The sequence below is a fragment of the Phaseolus vulgaris genome, chromosome 4, assembly GCF_051622355.1.
Source record: "Phaseolus vulgaris cultivar YP4 chromosome 4, ASM5162235v1, whole genome shotgun sequence".
Lineage (NCBI taxonomy): Eukaryota > Viridiplantae > Streptophyta > Magnoliopsida > Fabales > Fabaceae > Phaseolus > Phaseolus vulgaris.
The window spans coordinates 23652791-23675557 of NC_143501.1; the positions used below are offsets into that span (position 1 = coordinate 23652791).

The 22767-nt window shown below is 42.1% G+C and overlaps 1 pseudogene; it reads left to right on the forward strand.

Moving 5' to 3' along the window:
• Positions 1 to 4417: 4417 nt before the first annotated feature.
• LOC150027972 (uncharacterized) lies at positions 4418 to 22767 on the forward strand (annotated as a pseudogene).

The following is a 22767-nucleotide window of genomic DNA, read 5'->3' on the forward strand; positions in this document are numbered from 1 at the left end:
CCCTAGGACTTTCGCTGAATTACGGCGCAGGGTAGTAGAGCATATTGCTTCGGAAGGGGAGGTATGTGTGAAGCGCACCAGTGCTGTGCCCTCACGCCCGAGGGGACCGGCGCGAGCTCAACCCGTCAGAGTCAATGAGACCACGACGGGGAGAAAGAAGCCAGAGGCGAGACGCCCCTACGAGGCCAGAAAGCCCCAGCCCCGGGGCCCAACAGGAGGCGAACGCCCCGCCAGAGAAAGAGCAAGACCGGCGAGGTACAACTTCGTGGTTGAGTTGAAGGATTTGATCGCCGTGCCCAACATAGCCGAGAGGCTGAGGCGACCGGCGAAGACCGACAAGGTGTTAGGGCCCCGTAAAGACTCTTGGTGCGAATTCCACGAGGCTTTCGGGCACCAAATTGATAATTGCCTGTCGTTGGGCTACCAGCTAGATGAGCTGGTGAGGACTGGGTTTTTGAAAGATTATGTCGCGGAGTCCACTACGACCGCCACCCTGCCGCCGCCGGCGGATGAGCCAGTACACGAGATGCCGGTGCTTGGCGAGGTCCACACCATTGCTGGAGGTTTTTCCGGCGGAGGACCCACCGCCTCCCAGCGGAAGAAATACGCGAGGGGGGTGAATTCAATTGAAGAGAGGCTCTCGGGGGAGTCCTGGGAGTCAGATATTGTGTTCACAAGAAGAGACCTCCGAGATGTGGTGCCCCATGACAACGATCCCGTTGTCATCTCGGTCGTCACGGCTGGAAATGCAAGAGTTGAGCGAGGGGAGCAGTTAGAACAGCCCTTCGACAAAGAAGAAAGGGTGCAAGAAGAAAGAACGTAAGTAGGTTATGAAGAGTGAGAAAATGGTGAAGATAGTTTCAGAGCTTGAAGAGTTAAATAAAGCGGTTAGAGCGCCATACGACGTGAATGGATGCACCGCACGATCGATACACGTGGCAGAAGATGAAAGGATGACTCTGGCACCACTGGTTTAAATCAGAAAATGTCCCGTCAACAGAATATCCAAGGGTACGATCCGCCGTCGAAAATGAGTCAGGGGCATAGCAGGAGTCAGGTCTAGATGAACTGACCAAATGTCCCACAAACCATACAAGTAGCGCCACGTGGATCAGGTCGAATGACAGAAGGTCCCATCAGCTATACGAGGAGCGCCACGTGGATGGCACAGACAAAGCCTTGGGCTCTTCGCTGTTATCAAGTGTTGACCAAGGCAAGAGTTAAGGTCGATGACGAAGTAAAGGTGACGCCCGAGGCGTTGCCAGGAAAGACGTAAAGGGCGACGACAGACGAGAAGTCGCGGGCGTCGCCAACCCAAATACCGACTGGCGTTACCTCCCCGATACCCCAGGTAGGAAAGACTGAGGAGGGAGAAGAAATCAGAGAAAAGCAAAGTTAGTTGCAGGCGTCGCCTCCCCGATACCCACAGGTAGGAAAGACCGTGGAGGGAGACGAGACCGTCAAACGCCAGCGAGTCACCGGCAGGGTGTTCCCCGATACCTATGGGCAGGAAAGACCATGGAGGGAACAAAAACCCCACAGCATTCAGCGTTTCAGACACCCGGGGACGATACGGTGCTGCGTTAGCAGGCCTCTCCTTAGGCGTGGGCGCCGAGTGTTAAAAGATCAAAGAAAGAGCTTTTCGGTATCAGAGACGTCCCGTGGACGATACGGCGCCACTTAGTGAGCCTCTCCATGGGCGTAAGGGTTGGCGAGCGACCTTACCCCATCATACCAAACTGCCCAACGAAGTGTGAGAAACGGGCAGAATACAGATAAAATAATTGAAGCGTATGAAGGGAAAAGATGAGAACGAGATCGCATAGGCGGAATCGTATGTGAAAAAGAAATAAGGACAACCATGCGAATGTCCCGAATCAGTAACAAGAGTGTGGATAGTTCAAAGAATTACAAGTTTTGGCAGATGAAATTAAAAAGCGAAGGTAAAGAATGAAGAGTTAAGCTTGAAGAGGAAGGTGGCGGATGAGGGGCAGCAGTTCAGTCGTTCAAATCCATGGGCACGACCTTCCCGTCGACTACGTGGTGTGTGGGGTCGCAGTTTGAAAGGTTGACGCCAGGATTCTCGCAGGACGCCTGGGACAGGGCCTCTTGGAACCCCTCCTCGAAGGTGCCCGCCATCTCCTGGATAAGGGACTTTTTCTCCTTCTCCAGCTCCTCAATGGCGGCGTCTCCAGAGGCCACCTGCTTCTCCAGAGCCTCTTTCTCCACACGAAGCCGGCTAACCTCGACCTGCAGTTTGTCGTAGTCAACTCGGAGAAGGTCCATAGCTTTGGCCTGCGTGGCCATTTCCTCCTCCATCCGTTCCACCTTGGCAGTTTGTTCACAGCAACGGTCCTTCAGGTCCTTTTGAGTTTCCGCGTCTGCTTTGACCAATTCCTGAAGACCCGCTACCTGTACTTGGAGAGCAACTTCACGAGCGTAGAAGTCAGCCTGGAGCTCCAAGGCCTCTGCCAGTTTCCTCTCAGCTTCTGCCCTGGACTCTTGTGCTTGTTTCAGAGACGAACAATAAGCCTCGTTCTGGCGTCCCAGGGCCTTCATCTCCTCCTCCAGGGTGGTTGCTTTCGTTTCCAAGGCCTGGAGAGTTTGAGTTTGCAAGACAGCGTTTCTGGCCTGGGAGCGCCATTCAAGAGCCACCGCCAAGAAGGCCCCCAAATAGAAAGGCATACCTTCCCTCCTGTCAGTACCTTCTGGCATAGTCCCGCCACTGAAACCCCTCATCAGGTGCATGATTGGAGGGGGAATGGCAATGGAGTCAGGGGCGGCAGCGTCGGGAGCCGGGGAAGCGGCGGTTTCTGGCGGCGGCAGAGGAGGGGAAGATTCGGCACCTTCGCCCCTTTCCTCTTGAAGAATCATAGGAGGGAGTGAGGTTGCGCTTGGAGGGTTGTGCATGAAGGGGTTCCCTCCCGGCGGCGGCGTCTCTACCAGAAGAGGAACCCGCGCGGATTTTCTCCTCCTGAAGGGCGCCACGCCCTCTGATTCCTCATCATCTGACAGAATCTCCAAAACCCTTTTTCCTTTGTCGAGAGGGGTTGGAGCTGGTGATGAGGCCGCAGCTAGGGGAACGGCGGCGATAGTCGGAGGAGAACTGGGAGTCGGGAGCACTTTGGAGCCAGGTGGAGACGCCGGAGATGGGCTAGAACAAGCTTCAGCGGTGACGGGAGGTGGCGGTGACGGAGCCGGTGGGAGAGCCGGATTGGCAGCAGGGCTGGAGGAGGCGCCTGCCTTGGCGGCACGAGCCTCCTTCAGTGCTTTCGCCAACATTATTCTTTTGGAAGTGCCCATCACCGATCCTACATCAAGACAGGCCAAACAACAAGGATTAGCACTGGAGCGGTTATGTGGATTCACAATACAGGAAGAGATGCGAAATGCAAGTAACATTGTGCAGTGAAAAACGGTAAGGCGGATAACCATAGCAACTAATGCATCATAAATCGCCAAGAACAGATACCGAAGTATGTAGAAAGCCCATGGGCATTGAATTCGTTCGCGATGAGCTTGGCGGTATCAAAGACTATTCCCAATCCCGCCAAGGCTTTGCATATATCCCGGTCAGGCGGGGCAAGTTCGTCCAGAGCCAAGGGCTTCATAGTTATGGGCTTGTCTGTCCAGTACAGGGGAAAGCCCTCTAGAATGGTAGGATCGCGCTTGGTCGCGCGTACCTTGAAAAATTTCCCCTTCCAGCCTTTGAACGAATTCTGGAAGAGCGTCAGGATGATGCGCCCGGCGATGCCAGAAAAGCTCATCCAGAGACTTTTCCCTTATTTCTTTAACTCGAAGAAGTGAAGAAAAACGTCCACAGAGGAGGGAACTCCTAGGTAGCCGCAGAGAATTTGGAACCCCCTCACGAAAGCCCAACTGTTGGGATGGAGTTGGGCGGGAGCAGTGTTTATCTCTGTCAATAGCTCTTTTTCGAAGGGAGTTAGGGGCAGACGCAGGCCCACCCTTTTTAACACCATCTGGTAGAGGAAGAAGAAAGCGCATCCCCCAATATCCCGTGAGTCCGCGCAAACGGGTATCCCAGGTCGCACTCGGCTTACCAGGACTTGGGAGTCATGACTCTTGTGGAAAGCAATGAAGTTATAGAGGGCAGGGTCCCCCCTGTGGGCCTCCACGTCCTCAACGGAGTTCAGGAGGGAACATTCGTCCAGAAGTTCGTCGGGGGCCCAGTCATATTCGCCCTTATAATGAGACTTGGGGAGCGGGGGAGGCGCGGTGGTCTTGGTTTTTGCCATCAACACCAATGCTGAAGATCAAAAGAGAAAGAAAGGGTTCAGAGAAAAGGGGTTTGGAGAGAATAAAAGGGGAAAATGGAAGAACCCTAGGAGCGCCCTACCCGCAAAAGAACGAAGGGAAACAAGAGGAATAACGAAGCATACAAGCAACATCCAGAGAAATGCGGTAATATGGACAGTCCCAGGCAGTTCATACAGTAAAGAGAATCATCAAGGAGGGAAAAACCGTACCTTTGGAGGCAGTAGGAGAGCGCAGGAAGGAGAGAATCGCGATTGCAGAGAAAGGGGTTTTGAAGGCGATGAACAGTGTGGAATTGCAGAGTGAATGAATGTAACAGTAGAGTGAGCGCGGGGTTTGGGGTAACTTAAACGTTACATTTCGTAACCCAAGAGGCGCTAACTAAGGGCCGTAGGATCGGGCCACGCGTCAGAAGGTCGATTGCCCAGGGGAAGCGCAAAGGTCTCTAAAGGAGGGCCACGCGATGGGCCACGTGGCGCGCGATAAAGGGTAGCCCAAAAGGCGTAATCATCCCCATTGCAGGGAATGTCCAATCGGTCATTAAGAATACCCCTGTGGTTCAGATAATGTCGCGTCAGTAATTCGAAAATTTGCTGAGTCAGCAGAGAATGACACGTCATCAGGAAGGCACGTGGATGGCGGGGGCAAGGCTTTAGTCTTTGCGCTGAAGACAAGTCTTCGGCTTAAGACTGGGGGGCTTGTGTACCGTCCCGTATCAGGGCGTTGACTAAGTCAAGGTCAAAGTCAACGACTGGAAAGTCAAAGTCAGCTTGAGGCGTCGCCCAGATGTAGAGACGCCAAGAGGAGGCGTCGCCTAAGCGAAGGCGTCGCCTAGGTGAAGGCGTCGCCCAGGTGAAGGCGTCGCCCAGGTGAGGGCGTCGCCAGATTAAACAGTGTAAAAGCAAGGCAATCACGGTGTGGTTCCCCGATACCCATGGGTAGGAAAGACCATGCAGGGAGCGACGTCGTGGGAAAGCCTCAGGTTCCGATATCTCGGGAAAGTGATAAAGAGAAGAAAAAGGTGGCTCCAAGGCCATAGTGATAGTACCAGTAAAGGGCAGCCTGACTCGCGAAGTACCCCTGCCGCCCCAGAGACGCCTTTGGGACAGATACGACCCAAGAGGAAGGTCACGCCCAGGATAACCGGGTGCAGGGTGTGAGAGGAAGGCAGATACGCTCTCAGAGTAAGTGGCTAAATACTTGGGGGCATGAGTTGGCACCCAAAAAGCCACCCCTAGCCCAGTAGCACTCCCAAGCAGGAGGACCCACACGCAGAAACGTCCCCAGATGGGCAGAAACGCCCCCAGATGGGGTCAAGGCGTCGTGAGGCCCTCCACGTGTATGACAGCAATGCCGGAATAGAAACACCCTCAAGTCAGGTGCCAGGTAATTAAAGATATTCAATACAGTTTCCCCTTTTAGCATTCAGGTACTATTATGGCTCCCAAGCGTTTCAACGTCTTAAATGCGTTACGTTTCGTAATTAAGCGCTTTAATGAGTGCGTTACGTTTGAGTGTAAAAGCGCTTTAAGGCGCTTTAAATGCTGGGGCAGTTTAAATAGCGCTGGGAATGTCGGAAAAAGGGTTGGAACCTTGGGCAAATTGACGAGAGACTCTTTGGTTGCTTGCCCGTGCTTTAAGGTTACGTACAAGTGACCGGAGAAGATTTTTGCCTAAAGGAGACAGCACACACACATATACACGGTTTCTTTTACCACCCCCAGAGTGCCATACGCAGTGCTCAGATACGTGGGTGGACAGTTTTTTGGTGTTTCTTACTGGCTGACTTGAGCGTCGGAGTGCAAACGGCCGCTAGGGCGCCTCTTTGTCCTCTTTTTTGCAGGAATTCGCAGGCAATCAGTGGGAAGGAGTCCTTAGCTGACGGTTGAGGCCACGCACGAAGACGTCCCGGTCAACCGGACGGAACAAGCCTCACCTAGGGCCGCCTAGCTTAAAACTATCTAGCTTAGCTTTTGTTAATTGCTTTAATTTCATCTTTTGCCTTTAGTTAGCTACGCTTAATTGCTTCTGTTTTATCTTGTTTAAAGCTTTGATAATTTGCTAGGTAGCTTGCATTGTTTTTGTGCATAAAAATTTGATTTCTACAACCTCTTGTGTTTTAAGTGGTTTACGAAGAGAAAGATTTTTGTGAAGATTTAGAGGGATGGTTTTTGGCTAAGGCAAGACTTGGTATTTAAGTAGTCCATTGTGACTCACCTCTCTTACCTGGAAAACTACCTTCATTAACTTCCCTCATTTTTCTCAAAGTAAAACACTTTTATACACAAAGCTCTAGTCATGTCTTCTCCTTCTCATTCTGCAAAGTCTATTGAAAGTGATGTGAAGTCCTTAAAATCTCTTTTGAAAGATCTTACAAAAGCTGTTCAATTAATTTCATATAGACAATTGGAGAATGAGTCTAAAATCAATGAGTTAACTAGAGCAAACGAAGAGAAGTCTCAAAATTCAAAAAAATCTCATACTCATGCATCCCATTCCAAAGAAAATGAGTCTCTAGGGGAGGGAAGCCTTAGAATCAATGACTACTACCAACCACCCCCTAGAAGAAATAGGCAAAGGGAGCAAGAGGGCCCAAGGGAGGTTAGGGTAGACCTACCTCATTTCCATGGTAAGGAAAACGTAGAAATTTATCTAGATTGGGAAATGAAAGTAGAGCAACTCTTTGCTTGCCATAGGGTGAGTGAAGAACGAAAGGTACCCTTAGCCACCCTTACCTTCCAAGGGAATGCCATGTATTGGTGGACTTCTCTAGAGAGAGAAAGACGTCTTCATACGTAACCTCCCATTGAGTATTGGAATGACCTTAGGGGAGCCCTAAGACGTCGACACATACCCTCATACCACCATAGGGATTTAATGGACAAGCTCCAAAGACTCCAACAAAAAAAATATGAGTGTAGAGAAGTATAGGCAGAAAATGGAACTCTACATGATGAGAGCATCTATTAGAGAAGAGGGGGCCACCACCATAGCAAGATTCCTTAGTGGCCTCTCTTGAGATAAGAGATAGGGTTGAACTCCTTCCCTACCAAGACTTGAATGACTTGGTTCAACTTTGCATTAAAGTTGAACAACAAAATTTGCGCAAAACTTCAAGTCAAAGGGTGGGTTCATACTCTAGCTTTTATCCCAAGAAAGACTATAAAAGAGAGGGTAGCATATCTAGAGAAAAACCAAAGGAAACTACCAAGCCCTTAGCAAAAGATGCCTCCACCCCACCCATCCGAACTAGGGACGTTAAGTGCTTTAAGTGCTTTGGGAGAGAGCATGTGCAAGCACAATGCCCAAACCAAAGAACTTTGTTCTTAAAAGGTGTAGACGAATACACTAGTGGTGAGGATGAGCCAAGTGAGAGAGAGGAAGGGGGAGAGGATGAAAGGGTAGCTCCATTAGAGGGAGAATTGTTAATGATTAGGAGAACCCTCAACAATCAACCTAGCACATCCATGGAAACACAAAGGGAGAACATCTTTCATACAAGATGTAATGTTTTAGAAAATATATGTTCCCTCATTGTGGATAGTGGATCTAGTTGCAATTGTTGTAGTGCTAGGATGGTTGATAAGCTTAATCTACAAGTAGTTCCTCATCCCAAACCTTACAAATTACAATGGATCAATGAAAATGGGGAACTAAGTGTAGATAAGCAAGTGGAAATCAAGATTTCCATAGGGAACTACAAAGACAAGGTTTTATGTGATGTAGTACCTATGGAAGCTTGTCATATCTTATTAGGGAGACCATGGCAATTTGATAAGAACACCTTGCATGATGGTATCACAAACGAAATTTCCATCACCCATAAGCATAGGAAGTTTTTACTTAGTCCTTTACCACATTCTCAAGTGGTACAAGACCAAGTACAAATGAAACATAAGAGGGATGAGGAAAACAAAAAAAAAAGCGCTAGAAAAAGAGAAAATCCTTAGGGATAGAAAGGCGTGGGAGAAGAGTGTTCCTTCCCACAAGGTTGCTCAACAAGAAAAGCCTTTTGAAAACATCTTGGAAAATTTGCTTCTTGTTGGACAACTAGCCTAATCTTTTGTAAGGGAACACTTGCATGCACTGCCACAAGTAATGAACCCATGAGTCTACCTCCTCAAGTGGAAAATCTTTTAAGCGAATTTGAAGATATATTCTCTAATGAGGGACCCATTGGACTCCCTCCCATTAAAGGTATAGAACATCAAATTGACTTTATTTCGGGGGCAAGCCTACCAAATAGGCCCGCTTATAGAACTAACCCCGAGGAAACCAAGGAGATAGAGTTACAAGTTCAAGACTTGTTGGAGAAGGGTTGGGTTCAAAAGAGCCTAAGCCCTTGTGCTGTACATGTCTTGATGGAGGAGGGCCAAGCACACCTCACCATGGAAGCCAAGACCCAAGACTAGACCGTGATGAGCGTCTAGACTCAAGGAGGGAGCGTCTAGGACATGATGAGGAAAGGCTACACATGGAGCGTCTAGGAGGAGGCCTAGACCGTCTAGGCTCTATTACAAGGTGAATGGCTAAGCACATTCACGCCCAAATGGATGCAGCCACGGATGGAAGAGAGAAGGCCTTATACATGTTACATGGAGGCCCATTAGGGGTGGCTTAGTAATTAGGGTAGTGTTAGAAAGCACAAATTTGTCTCATATGTGATTTACCCTAGATTTGTGCACTTTCTAGAACCTTAGCACACATGACTGGCCATGTGCCATGTGCCTTGTAATTTGCATTTCATTTTGTTCTCATTTCATGTGTAATTAGCTTAGCTTTCATGGCCCATTAGCCTATAAAAGGGAAGGCCATCTCTTGTATTTTTCAAGATTATTGATAGTAAAGTTATGCTGCCAACATTGTGCCAAGCTTTGCTTCTACCTAGTTTCTAGGCTCTAATCTTCATCTTCCTCACTTACCATATGGCTGGCCGAACCTCCCTACTTCCATACATATCATGCACCTTCAAGATCACCATAGCTCTTAGGAGGATCTTGCACATACACATCCATGGCTTCCGCACCATCTTTCACATGATTCTAAGAAGAGCTTCATGAATTTGCCATCATTTGGTATCATGAGCATAGGTTCTTCAAAGATGAGTAGTTCTTGGTTTTTTAATTTTGAGTTCTTCTTTATTTCATGTTGTTCATCTTGTTTTCATACTTGTCTTGCTGTTTTTTTAATTTTTACTTTGTTTTGGTGTGCTATTTGGAAGATCCAACCGGTGCACTTTGTTCAATTGATCTTGAACAATCCTTGTGCAATTTGTGATAGGATTCCATACACCTTTGAGTTGCTGTTTTTTCTTTTAGGTATTTGAGTCTTTATTGCACTTTTATTTGGTTCATTTTATGCTCTTGAGTCTTTTAATTTCTGAATCCATATATGTTTTGTCAAGTCATGTTCATCCACAATGTCATCAAATCATAGTAGTCCTTTGTTTGGCTTGATTGTTTCTTGATTTTGGGTATTTTTTATTTGATTTGAATCTGTTGTGTTCTTGATCTTTTGGTGCCTTTTTATTTTTAGTTTGAGTTCATATTTGTGTTTAGATCTTACACAAATTCCTTTTCATTAATTTCATTGTGTTTATCTTTTGGTCTCTTGCTGTTTTTTTCCAGTTTTTACAGAATCCCCTGTTTTACATTCTCTGTGCTGGCTGTTTTGTTCCAGAAAATTATTTTCACTCATAGGAATTTTTTGATTCTCTGGAATATGCAAGATTAGGCTGTTACAGAAAAGACAAAAAAAGAATCAGCTCAAAAGAGTCAATAGAAAAAAAATGATAAATATTTTAAAATCAATGTCCAAATCTGGGCGCTAAAGTTGGCGTAACTGAACACTGAAATTGAAAACATTATTAAAAAAAATGGCTCAAGCGTTTGGAGTGATTCCAAAGCCAGATTTTAGTTAAGATCTTGAATATTTTGCATATCAATTTTCAGAGGCAAATTCCAAAAGGGCAGCTCAGCATAAATTGGGGAAAAACACGTTCTCTAGCCCACAACAATTTTCCAGTGGTGCTGTTTTTTATTTTGAAATCTAATTCTAGTGCTATTCTTAGGATTCAATTTGTGTGCCTACCTTTATTTGAGTACCTTTATTTTCTTGTCTAATATTCTTGGAACTCTTTCTAGTTGTCACAATTTAACTCCATTTGTGTGGTACTGTTTTCTTCAATTAATTGTTTCTTGCTTTAATTCTTTGGCCTCTAAATTTGGTGCTGAAATTTATTCTCTTTTGGTGCTTAATGGAGTGGAAATTTGACTTGGGTAAGGTCTAGTCTTCTTGATAGGTCCTGGAATTGGAGAATTAGGACCTTCATTCTAAGGGGAACAAAGACTAAGGCAGAATCAAACACTTCTCAAAACACCACAAACACTTGGAGGGCCCAACAAGCAAAGACAACCAAGGAAGTGCCAATAGCAAAAAGAGGATCAACAAAGGGCGTTTTCTTAATTTCTTTGCAACTTAGTTTGTGTTAATTACTTCTTCAATTACGTGGTTAGACGGTGAGTGTGTCTTCAAGGGCTCCAAGTGTCCAAGAAGCCTCACCTAGGGCCGACTAGTGTAGAGTTTTTAATTAGGAACTGTTAATTGTTTTTAATTACATAACTTGCTTCATTATGTGTGGTTGGCTTGTTTAAGCTTTGTTAAATCGTCTAGTTTTGTTAAGTAGTTAGCTTGCATTGTTTTCTTGCATTTGATTTCTCAACTTAATTGTGTTCTAAGTGGTTTACTAAGAGAAAGCTTTGTGTGAAGACATTGAGGGATAGTTTTTGGCTAAGGCAAAGGCTTGGTACTTAAGTAGTCCTCTGTGACTCACCTTCCTTACCTGGAAAACTACCTTCTTTGACTTTCCTAAATTTTCTCAAGGTAAAACACTTGTATACACAAAAATTTAGCCATGTCTTCTCCTCCTCACTCTCCAAAGTCTATTGAAAGTGACGTAAAATCTATAAAATCTCTTTTGAAAGAAGTTTCACAAGCTGTGCAAATGATTTCTTTTAGACAATTGGAGAATGAGACTAAAATTAATGAATTGGCTAAAGCCCAAGAAGAGAAATCACAAAAATAAAAAAAAACTCATACTCATGCATCTAGAAGTAATGAGTCTCTAGGGGAGGGAAGCCTTAAATTAATTGTTGGGTTTAATAGTGCCAAAGTTCAAGAGGGGGGGTGAATTGACCTTTTAAAACTTCTTCGCAGAAACAGTGTTTAACCCAGTTTTACAGAAAATAAATCGATTTATGTGAAAATGAACAGATTTATTTCAGCACTGTTTTTCTGTTTGAAACGCTTTTAATACTGCAAGGTTAATCACAAGACTATGCAGTGAGAATTTCCAGCAGCACACACACAAATATCAGATTTGAAAAACAGTGGAACACAAAACAGCAAGCCTCAATTTCAAGCACGTGATTAAGGTTCAATTGATAGCATGCTAATTAATTGAGTGACCTTTGCAAACAAGCTGTTCCAGTGCCTTTTAACAGACTATGAGTGTTCTTCTTGATGTCAAGCAATTTTCCAGAAATTAAGAACAATGAATCACAGAACAGCAAGCTTCAGCTTTAAGTAATTTGTTTAGGTTCAATTAATAGCATTTACAGTTTCTTGAGCAGCCTATCACAGTCAATCTGTTCCAGTGGTTTTTAGCAGATTATATATGTTCTTATCAGATTCAAACACCTTTTTCAGAAATCAAGAACAGTATGCACAGTGCCCAGAAAGAACAGATTTATTTTCAATTGAACAGATTTATTTCTTTGCTGTTTTATCAATTATGCAGAAACGAAATTGCAGAGAGAGAGAGAATGAACACAAGCAATTATACTGGTTCACTCAACCTGAGCTACATCCAGTCTTCACCAACAACAGGTGGAATTCACTAACACACAGTACAATCAAGTACACTTCCCACTGTTCTTGAAACCTACAAGAACTTAGGTACTCTTGCTGAAAAAACCTATTTCAGCACTCACACACACACATCCACTCTCCAAGAACACCTATCAAGAAGAGGGATCAACCAAACTATTGCAAGTAATAAGAAGTGAAACGACTACACCTGATTGAGGTAACAAAGATCAGCCTTAAACCAGTAGGCAAGATTGCTAGAACAGTAGCTGCACCTCACACCAAGCTTTTGGAACCAAACCAAGAACAAGCACTTTGTGATTTTTGAAATCTTTGAAGAACAAATGCTAATCCTTGAAAACACTTAACTCTCTGCTGTCAAAACTTGTTTTTTGCAAATGTATAAACTGTTTGAATCATTGTTTAACTCAGAAAACAAGTTTGCATTTTATAGAAAGCCAGCTTATAACAGAATTTTGAAAAACAGTTAAAGCTGTTATAAAATGAACCGATTGAAAATAAAATAAACTGATTTATTTTCAAAAGCAGTTAGAGAATCTGTTAAGTGAGGAGACTTAGTCAACCATTCTGGTGCTGAGATAAAACTGAAAAACGTTTAAGCTTGACATGGCACCAGAGACAAAAAGAATCTATTCATTTACAGATGAACAGATTTATTTTTCAAAACGAAAACAGAGGAAGTTTAACTATTTGAAACTCAGTCGTTTTGAAAAGAAGAAGACTTAGTCAAAATACCTGATGCACAAAATCTAATTTTTACAAGACTTTAGCCAAGGCATTAGTGAAGAAAATGAATCTGTTTATTTAGAAAAGAACAGATTTATTTTTATGCAGTAAACGTGTTTTTGTGTAAAACATGTGAAAACAGTTTTAGAAAACTTATGCTTGTTCTTATCACATGGCCAGTGGTTATGAGGTGAGTTACTCAGCAAAAAGCCCACTCTTAGACAACCTCTAAGCACTAACTAAGACATACTTAAAGTAAAGCAAAATTACATGAAAAGTACATACAAGTCTTCATCAAACACTACATATAAGTCTTCATCAAACACAATCTTGAAGGGGCAGCAACCATCTTCAACAATCTCCCCCTGTTTGATGGAGACAAATCCCCATAGCTAACCTCATAGCATTGTTGCTTTAAGTACCTGCACTGCACTAGACTTTAAACCAGAAAACAGCAATATTGCATAACATGCAGAATTTGTTTAAAGGTGCAGAATTAACTCCCTGTTTCAGCTAGCATCACCTAGCATGGTGAGCTATTTTTCTCCCCCTTTGGATTCATCAAACAGCATATAAGCATAGGGAATACAGGGGTATAAAGCAGAAATTATAACCATAATAGTTCAGAACCAGAAAACCAAATTTTTCAACATTACATAAACTTGAAAACTGATAAGGAAAGCATTAAAAGTAGAAAAAACTACTGATCCTTGTAGTAAAGCTCTGCAAGCTGTGCCTGAACTCCTTCAATCTGATCATCAAGGTGTTGGAACCTTGCATGAGTAGTCTCAAAGTGTGCCCTTTGTTCTGTAGACATGACATCAAGACGGTACAACACTTGCCTCTCAAACATAGACATTGGTTCTCCACGGTATTCTGGACTTTGATAGGCAACTATGGCATTTGCAGCAACTTCCTCATGTTCAGATTGGGCAGCAGGTGAGTCATCATCCATAGCAACAGCTTCATCCTCATCCTCATGTTCTGCTTGAGTGTCCTTCTCCTTGAGAACCACCCATTTGTTTTCAATTTTGTGAAAACCCATTTTGGTGAGAGTTGAAGTGTCAATCTCACTTACAGCTTTGATAGGGTCATTTCTCTCATTTGTAACATCAACACCAAAGTAATCAATTAATTTGGAAACAAGAATAGCATAGGGAAATCTGTAATCAGCCAACCTTTTTGACTTGAGCATGTGTTCATTGACAATGAACACCCAGTTTACCTTAATCTGGTTCATGATGCAATATAGGAGAATGAGATCCTCTTCATGTAAGACAGCATGGTTTGTCCCTCTTGGAATCAGTTGCCATGCTATGATGTATGCAACTAGACGTGGAGTGAGGTTCAAATGCCCTGCATGGAATCTGTTTATGCTCTCTGTAGAATTCCTCATGCAACTTTTGTAATATTGCAGCTTGTTGAATTCTGAAATTCCACTGGTATTTCCTTTCCCTACTTTCAGTCCAGCATATTTTATTCCAGCCACAGAATTCCACACCTCACTTGTGATCGTCATCTTTGTCCCTTTCACATAAGAGACAACATTCTTCCCATCCAATGTGAGGTTAGTATAAAACACCTTAATCAAGTCAGGATAGACATTACCCGTTAATTCCAGCATCTTTTTCAGTTTCTGGTGCTTCAACACAGCCCTTGTTTCTACAAATTTTTAAGATTTCAGCCAGTTGAAATCCAGCACCTTGGGTATGTTGATCTGCTTCCTGCTTGTTTCATGAATGTAGGCATTGATGCCTTCTTCATTTCCAGCGAACCATCCTTCTAACACACCTTGAGAAGTGGTTTGCTTTCCCTTGCTTTTCTGTTTTTGTCTTGAAGACGAAGCCATGTTTTGGACCTGAATTCTTTTCTTGATTTTAAATGGTGAGAATAGAAAGAGAATGGCCAATGTGGGTAGCAAGTATTCACACAGATTTATAGCAGAATAAATGGATTGATATGGCAGTTATGAGTGGATATGCATGAAGATTTTATGCTTCTGAATTTGTGCAGAGAATCTTTGAAAATATGCACCAAATCTTTAGGGTCACGATGCATACACTCAAATTCTTATTGAGCACCCAAACCATCAAATCGGTTACATAACCATGACCAAAACCGTCAAAGGTACAGAGGTTAATGCCCACTAAATCAGTCAAGCAGTCAAAGATCAGAATTTCTCTTTCCTAGTCATCACTGCGTATCAGTGCAGAAAATAAACACATTTAATTGCGAATAAACAGATTTAATTTTTTACTGCTAGGTACAATTGACATTTATAATACCCAATTCATTAAGCAGAAAATTAAACCTATCTTTGGCTAATGGTTTTGTGAACAAATCAGCAAGTTGTAAATCAGTACCAATGAACTTAATATCACATGTTCCATTAGATATGTGTTCCCTTAAAAAATGATGCCTTATTTCATTGTGTTTGGTTCTTGAATGCATGACAGGATTTTTGGTTAAGTTGATTGCACTTGTATTATCACATAGCAGAGCTATATGGTTAAGTAAGATACCAAAATCATTCAATTGTTGTCTTAGCCATATAGTTTGAGCACAGCAACTCCCTGCTGCAATGTATTCTGCTTCAGCAGTGGAACTACATAAGCCTGCTTTTTGCATTGCCATGAGATCAAGCTTGATCCAAGCAAATGACAGGTTCCACTTGTGCTCTTCCTATCAATTTTGCAACCTGCAAAATCTGAATCAGAATAACCAGTTAAGCTTAATGAAATATTACCTGGATACCACAAGCCAACTTCTTTAGTTCCTTGCAAATACTTCAAAATCCTTTTGACAGCATTGTAGTGTGATTCTTTAGGAGCAGATTGAAACCTTGCACACATGCACACTGCAAACATTATATCTGGCCTGCTGGAAGTAAGATACAGCAGTGATCCTATGAGTCCTCTGTATTTGGTTTCATCAACAGAAATTCCAGCTTCATCATGATCCAAATGACAGCTTGTTGAGAAGGGTGTGCTGATTGGTTTACACTTGTCCATTTCAAATTTCTTCAGCAAATCCTTGCAATACTTAGCCTGACTTAGGAAAATGCCATCCTTGAGTTGTTTGACCTGCAAACCTAGAAAATAGTTCAACTCACCCATCATTGACATTTCAAACTCACTCTTCATGACTTTCACGAAAGCTTCACACAATTCTCCATTGTTTGATCCAAAAATGATGTCATCCACATATACTTGGACTAGAATTGAGTCATCTCCTTTCTTCTTAATGAACAAGGTCTTATCTGATGTGCCTCTGTCATAGCCTTGTGAGGTGAGAAAATCACTTAGCCTCTCATACCATTGCCTAGGAGCTTGCTTGAGTCCATAGAGAGCCTTTTGGAGTTTGAACACATATTCTGGATGTTGATGGTCTTCAAAACCTGGTGGTTGTGAGACAAATACCTCTTCATTTATATAGCCATTTAGAAAAGCACTCTTCACGTCCATTTGAAATAGCTTGAACCCTTTGATGCAGGAGAAGGCAAGCAGCAGTCTAACAGCTTCTAACCGAGCCACTGGTGCATATGTCTCATCATAGTCTATTCCTTCTTCTTGATTGTACCCTTTAGCTACAAGCCTAGCCTTGTTTCTGGTGATCACTCCATGCTCATCCATCTTGTTTCTAAATACCCACTTTGTTCCAATTACATTCATCTCAGGTATTCTAGGAACAAGAGTCCAGACCTCATTAAGAGCAAACTGATTCAGTTCCTCTTGCATAGCTAAAATCCAGTTGCTGTCCTTGAGAGCTTCCTTCAAATTTTTGGGTTCAACTTGAGATACAAATGCCATTGCTTCACAGAAATTGTTCAAGGATTTTCTAGTTGACACTCCTTTCTCAATGTTCCCAATGACATTATCAAGGGTTAAGTCTCTTGGGGTTTTCCACTCTTTTGGCAAACCTGCAGCTGCAGTAGATTCTTGTATAGCATGTGTATCAGCAGTATCAAAATGAATCGATTCATTTTGATTTAAAACAGATTTAAATTCATTACTGTCAGGTTCATCAGCAGCAGTTTTAGATACACTGTGATCAGTTTCATCAAAAACAACATGCATTGATTCTTCTACTATAAGCAGCCTTTTATTGAAGACTCTATATGCATGACCATTCAAAGCATAACCAATGTGCACACCTTCATCAGATTTAGCATCAAACTTACCAAGATTTTCTTTGCCATTATTCAATACAAAACATTTACACCCAAATACTCTAAGGTGACTCACACTAGGTTTTCTGCCCTTATACAATTCATATGGGGTTTTCTTAAGAATTGGTCTTATTAAGGTCCTATTTAAGACATAACCTGCAGTATAAACAGCATCAGCCCAAAAATACTTAGGAAGCTTAGATTCATTTAACATGGTTCTAGCAAGTTCCTCTAGTGATCTATTTTTCCTTTCAACTACACCATTTTGTTGGGGTGTTCTAGGGGCTGAAAAGGTATGAGCTATCCCATGCTTCTCACAGAACCTCTCAAACATAGCATTTTGAAACTCTCACCCATGATCACTTCGAATTGATTTAATGCAGCAACCATTTTCATTTTGCAGAATTTTTGCTAATTTCTTAAAGGCAGTGTAAGCATCATGTTTATGTGCAAGAAATAAAGTCCATGTAAATCTAGAGTAATCATCCACAACAACTAAAGCATACAAATTTCCAGCCAAGCTAGCAACTCTAGATGGACCAAATAAGTCCATATGTAACACATCCAATGGATTTTTGGTAGAGACAATATCCTTTAACTTGAAAGAGGATTTGATTTGTTTACCTTTCACACAAGCATCACAAAGCCTGTTGTCCTGAAATTTAATGTTAGGCAAACCAGAAACTAAATCTTTAGATTTCAATTTATTCAAGTGATTTGTGTGTATGTGAGCTAACCTCCTGTGCCACAACCAAGACTCATCACTTCTTACTAGATGAATTACTTGAGATTGTGCAGCCATTTGACTCAAAATTCACTTTGTATCCTTTGTCACAAAGCTGACTTATGCTGAGAAGACTATGCTTAAGTCCTTCTACATACAGCACATTCTCAATGGTTGTTGAGCTCCCTGTTCCAACAGTTCCTCTGCCCAAAATTCTCCCTCGGTTATTATCACCATAGATCACATGTCCTTCTGCTTTGAGCTTTAAGCTGGTGAACTTTGTAAGATCTCCAGTCATATGCTTGGAACAGCCACTGTCCAAGTACCACTGGTTCTTCTTGCTTCCAATCTGCAAAACAGAATAAAAAATTTACAAATGGTACCCTTTTCAGTATAGGGTCCAGCACAGATTAACACCTTCTCTTTGGTAGCCACTTAGCTAAGTTCTTAGGCACAAGATGTCTTCTAGCAATGCAAGACCTAGATGTATGACCAGACTTCATGCAGTAAAAATAGGTTACATGAGATGCCTTTTTGCCACTGTTAAAAGCTGAAAAAACTGATTTTGCTGGAACAAAAAAACTTGAAAGCTTTTTGACATTGGTTGTATTTCCAGGGGTATAACCAAGTCCATTCTTATTGAAAACAGCATTCTGTGATCCAAGGAGAGACTCAAGGTTTTCTCTGCCCTTGGTGAAATTGGAAAGGGTTTTCAGCAAATATTCCACTTGTTTTTCCAATCTTTTGCAATTTTCACAGTTTTTAATAGAGGCATGCAAGCAAGTCAGTTCAAGGCTTACCAAATCTGTTTTGGCCTTATGCAATTCTTCCTCAAGTGTTTTTACTTTAGGTGCAAGCACATTATTTACCTTTTGCAGCTTATTGCATATTACAGCTAGCCTATTGGCTTCCTCATGTGTTTCCTTGAAGGCAGCAAGCAAATCATCATAGTTATCAGAATCAGCAGAAAAATTACTTACTGATTCAGAGCTTGACTCCTCATCCTTCATCATGAAGCACAAATTATTCTCCTCATCTTCTGTTGAAGAGCTGCTAGTTGAGGATACTTCATTTTCCTCCCATGAGATGTAGGCTCTTCTTCCTTTGTTCCTTTCAAATTTCTTGCTGGCAGATTTGTCCCTTGTTTGATTGTCTGGACAATCTGTTTTGATATGCCCTGTTTTGCCACATCCAAAGCAAGTATATTTAGAGGAATTTAAATCATTGGGTTTAGGATACCTTCTTTTCTGCTGGTTCCTATTTTTGCTTTTCTTCCTCAGAAATTTGCTGAATCTTTTTGTAAGAAGGTTGATTGTATCATCATCTTCAGCATCTTCCTTTTCTTCCTTGATCTCATCCAATTCAGTTGCTTTCAGTGCCAAACCTTTGGGTTTTCTCTCTGTTGTTTCCTGTTCTTTAAGTCTTTGAAGCTCTAGCTCATGCTCCATCAGCTTTCCAAACAGTGCAGCAGTTCCCAATTTTGACAGATCACGGCTTTCAGAGATAGCTGTCACCTTTGGTTGCCAGCTTCTGTCGAGGCACTTCAATATCTTTATGTTGAGCTCCTCTCTATCAAATTCTTTTCCCAAGCCAGTGAGGTGATTCACAATGTGGGTGAATCTTTTTTGCACATCAGCAATGTTCTCTCCGGGTTGCATTCTGAACAGCTCATACTCTTGGATGAGTGCATGTTTCCTTGACCTTTTTACATCCTCAGTCCCTTCATGAGTCACTTCTAAGACTTCCCACATCTCCTTTGCTGACTTACATTGAGATATTCTGAAGAACTCGTCCATTGTCAATGCAGAAGTTATGATATTCTTGGCCACAAGATCATGTTGAGCCTTCCTCCTTTCAGTCTCATTCCACTCTGATCTTGGCTTTTCAACTTGTTCATCCTTGACAATCTGCATTGGCACATAAGGTCCATTGACCACAGCATCCCAAATTAATGCATCAATGGATTCCATAAAAATTCTCATTCTAACTTTCCAAAATGCATAATTCAATCCATTAAACATAGGTGGTCTATTTACAGCAGAACCCTCAGCAAAAAGCACATTAAACTCAGACATTTTTACAAACAAACTTGATTAAACTACAAGTCCTAGCTCTTGATACCAATTGTTGGGTTTAATAGTGCCAAAGTTCAAGAGGAGGGGTGAATTGACCTTTTAAAACTTCTTCGCAGAAATAGTGTTTAACCTAGTTTTACAGAAAATAAATCGATTTATGTGAAAATGAACAGATTTATTTCAGCACTGTTTTTCTGTTTGAAACGCTTTTAATACAGCAAGGTTAATCACAAGACTATGCAGTGAGAATTTCCAGCAGCACACACACAAATATCAGATTTGAAAAACAGTGGAACACAAAACAGCAAGCCTCAATTTCAAGCACGTGATTAAGGTTCAATTGATAGCATGCTAATTAATTGAGTGACCTTTGCAAACAAGCTGTTCCAGTGGCTTTTAACAGACTATGAGTGTTCTTCTTGATGTCAAGCAATTTTCCAGAAATTAAGAACAATGAATCACAGAACAGCAAGCTTCAGCTTTAAGTAATTTGTTTAGGTTCAATTAATAACATTTACAGTTTCTTGAGCAGCCTATCACAGTCAATCTGTTCCAGTGGTTTTTAGCAGATTATATATGTTCTTATCAGATTCAAACACCTTTTTCAGAAATCAAAAACAGTATGCACAGTGCCCAGAAAGAAAAGATTTATTTTCAATTGAACAGATTTATTTCTTTGCTGTTTTATCAATTATGCAGAAACGAAATTGCAGAGAGAGAGAGAGAATGAACACAAGCAATTATACTGGTTCACTCAACCTGAGCTACATCCAGTCTTCACCAACAACAGGTGGAATTCACTAACACACAGTACAATCAAGTACACTTCCCACTGTTCTTGAAACCTACAAGAACTTAGGTACTCTTGCTGAAAAAACCTATTTCAGCACTCACACACACACATCCACTCTCCAAGAACACCTATCAAGAAGAGGGATCAACCAAACTATTGCAAGTAATAAGAAGTGAAACGACTACACCTGATTGAGGTAACAAAGATCAGCCTTAAACCAGTAGGCAAGATTGCTAGAACAGTAGCTGCACCTCACACCAAGCTTTTGGAACCAAACCAAGAACAAGCACTTTGTGATTTTTGAAATCTTTGAAGAACAAATGCTAATCCTTGAAAACACTTAACTCTCTGCTGTCAAAACTTGTTTTTTGCAAATGTATAAACTGTTTGAATCATTGTTTAACTCAGAAAACAAGTTTGCATTTTATAGAAAGCCAGCTTATAACAGAATTTTGAAAAACAGTTAAAGCTGTTATAAAATGAACCGATTGAAAATAAAATAAACTGATTTATTTTCAAAAGCAGTTAGAGAATCTGTTAAGTGAGGAGACTTAGTCAACCATTCTGGTGCTGAGATAAAACTGAAAAACGTTTAAGCTTGACATGGCACCAGAGACAAAAAGAATCTATTCATTTACAGATGAACAGATTTATTTTTCAAAACGAAAACAGAGGAAGTTTAACTATTTGAAACTCAGTCGTTTTGAAAAGAAGAAGACTTAGTCAAAATACCTGATGCACAAAATCTAATTTTTACAAGACTTTAGCCAAGGCATCAGTGAAGAAAATGAATCTGTTTATTTAGAAAAGAACAGATTTATATTTATGCAGTAAACGTGTTTTTGTGTAAAACATGTGAAAACAGTTTTAGAAAACTTATGCTTGTTCTTATCACATGGCCAGTGGTTATGAGGTGAGTTACTCAGCAAAAAGCCCACTCTTAGACAACCTCTAAGCACTAACTAAGACATACTTAAAGCAAAGCAAAATTACATGAAAAGTACATACAAGTCTTCATCAAACACTACATATAAGTCTTCATCAAACACAATCTTGAAGGGGCAGCAACCATCTTCAACATTAATGACTATTACCAACCACCCCCTAGAAGGAATAGGCAAAGGGAGCAAGAGGGGCCAAGGGAAACTAGAGTAGACCTACCTCACTTCCATGGTAAGGAGAATGTAGAAATCTACCTAGATTGGGAGATGAAAGTAGAACAACTCTTTGCTTGCCATAGGGTGAGTGAAGAACGTAAGGTACCCCTAGCCACCCTTAGCTTCCAAGGGAACGCCATGTATTGGTGGACCTCTCTCGAAAGAGAAAGGCGTCTTCATAGGGAACCTCCCATTACATATTGGAATGACCTTAGGGGAGCCCTAAGACGCCGCCACATACCTTCCTACTACCATAGGGAGTTGATGGACAAGCTCCAAAGACTCCAACAAAAGAACATGAGTGTGGAAGAGTATAGGCAGAAAATGGAGCTCTATATGATGAGAGCATCCATTAGGGAAGAGGAGGAAACCACCATAGCTAGGTTCCTTAGTGGCCTATCACTTGAGATAAGAGATAGGGTAGAACTCTTACCTTACCAAGACTTGAATGACTTGGTTCAACTTTGCATTAAAGTTGAACAACAAATCTTGCGCAAAACTTCAAGTCAAAGGGTGAGTTCCTACTCTAACTTTTATCCCAAGAAAGATTTTAGAAGGGAGGGTAGCACATCAAAAGAAAAACCAAAAGAACCTACCAAACCCTTAACCAAAGACACCTCCACCCCACCCATCCGAGCTAGAGATGTTAAGTGTTTCAAGTGCTATGGTAGAGGACATGTGCAAGCACAATGTCCAAACCAAAGGACTTTGTTTCTTAAGGGTGTAGATGAATACACTAGTGGCGAGGATGAGCCTAGTGAGAGAGAGGAGGGGGGAGAGGATGAGAGGGTAGCTCCACTAGAGGGAGAATTGCTTATGAATAGGAGAACCCTCAACAATCACCCTAGCACATCCATGGAAACACAAAGAGAGAACATATTTCATACAAGATGCAATGTTTTAGAAAACATATGTTCCCTCATTGTGGATAGTGGATCTAGTTGTAATTGTTGTAGTGCTAG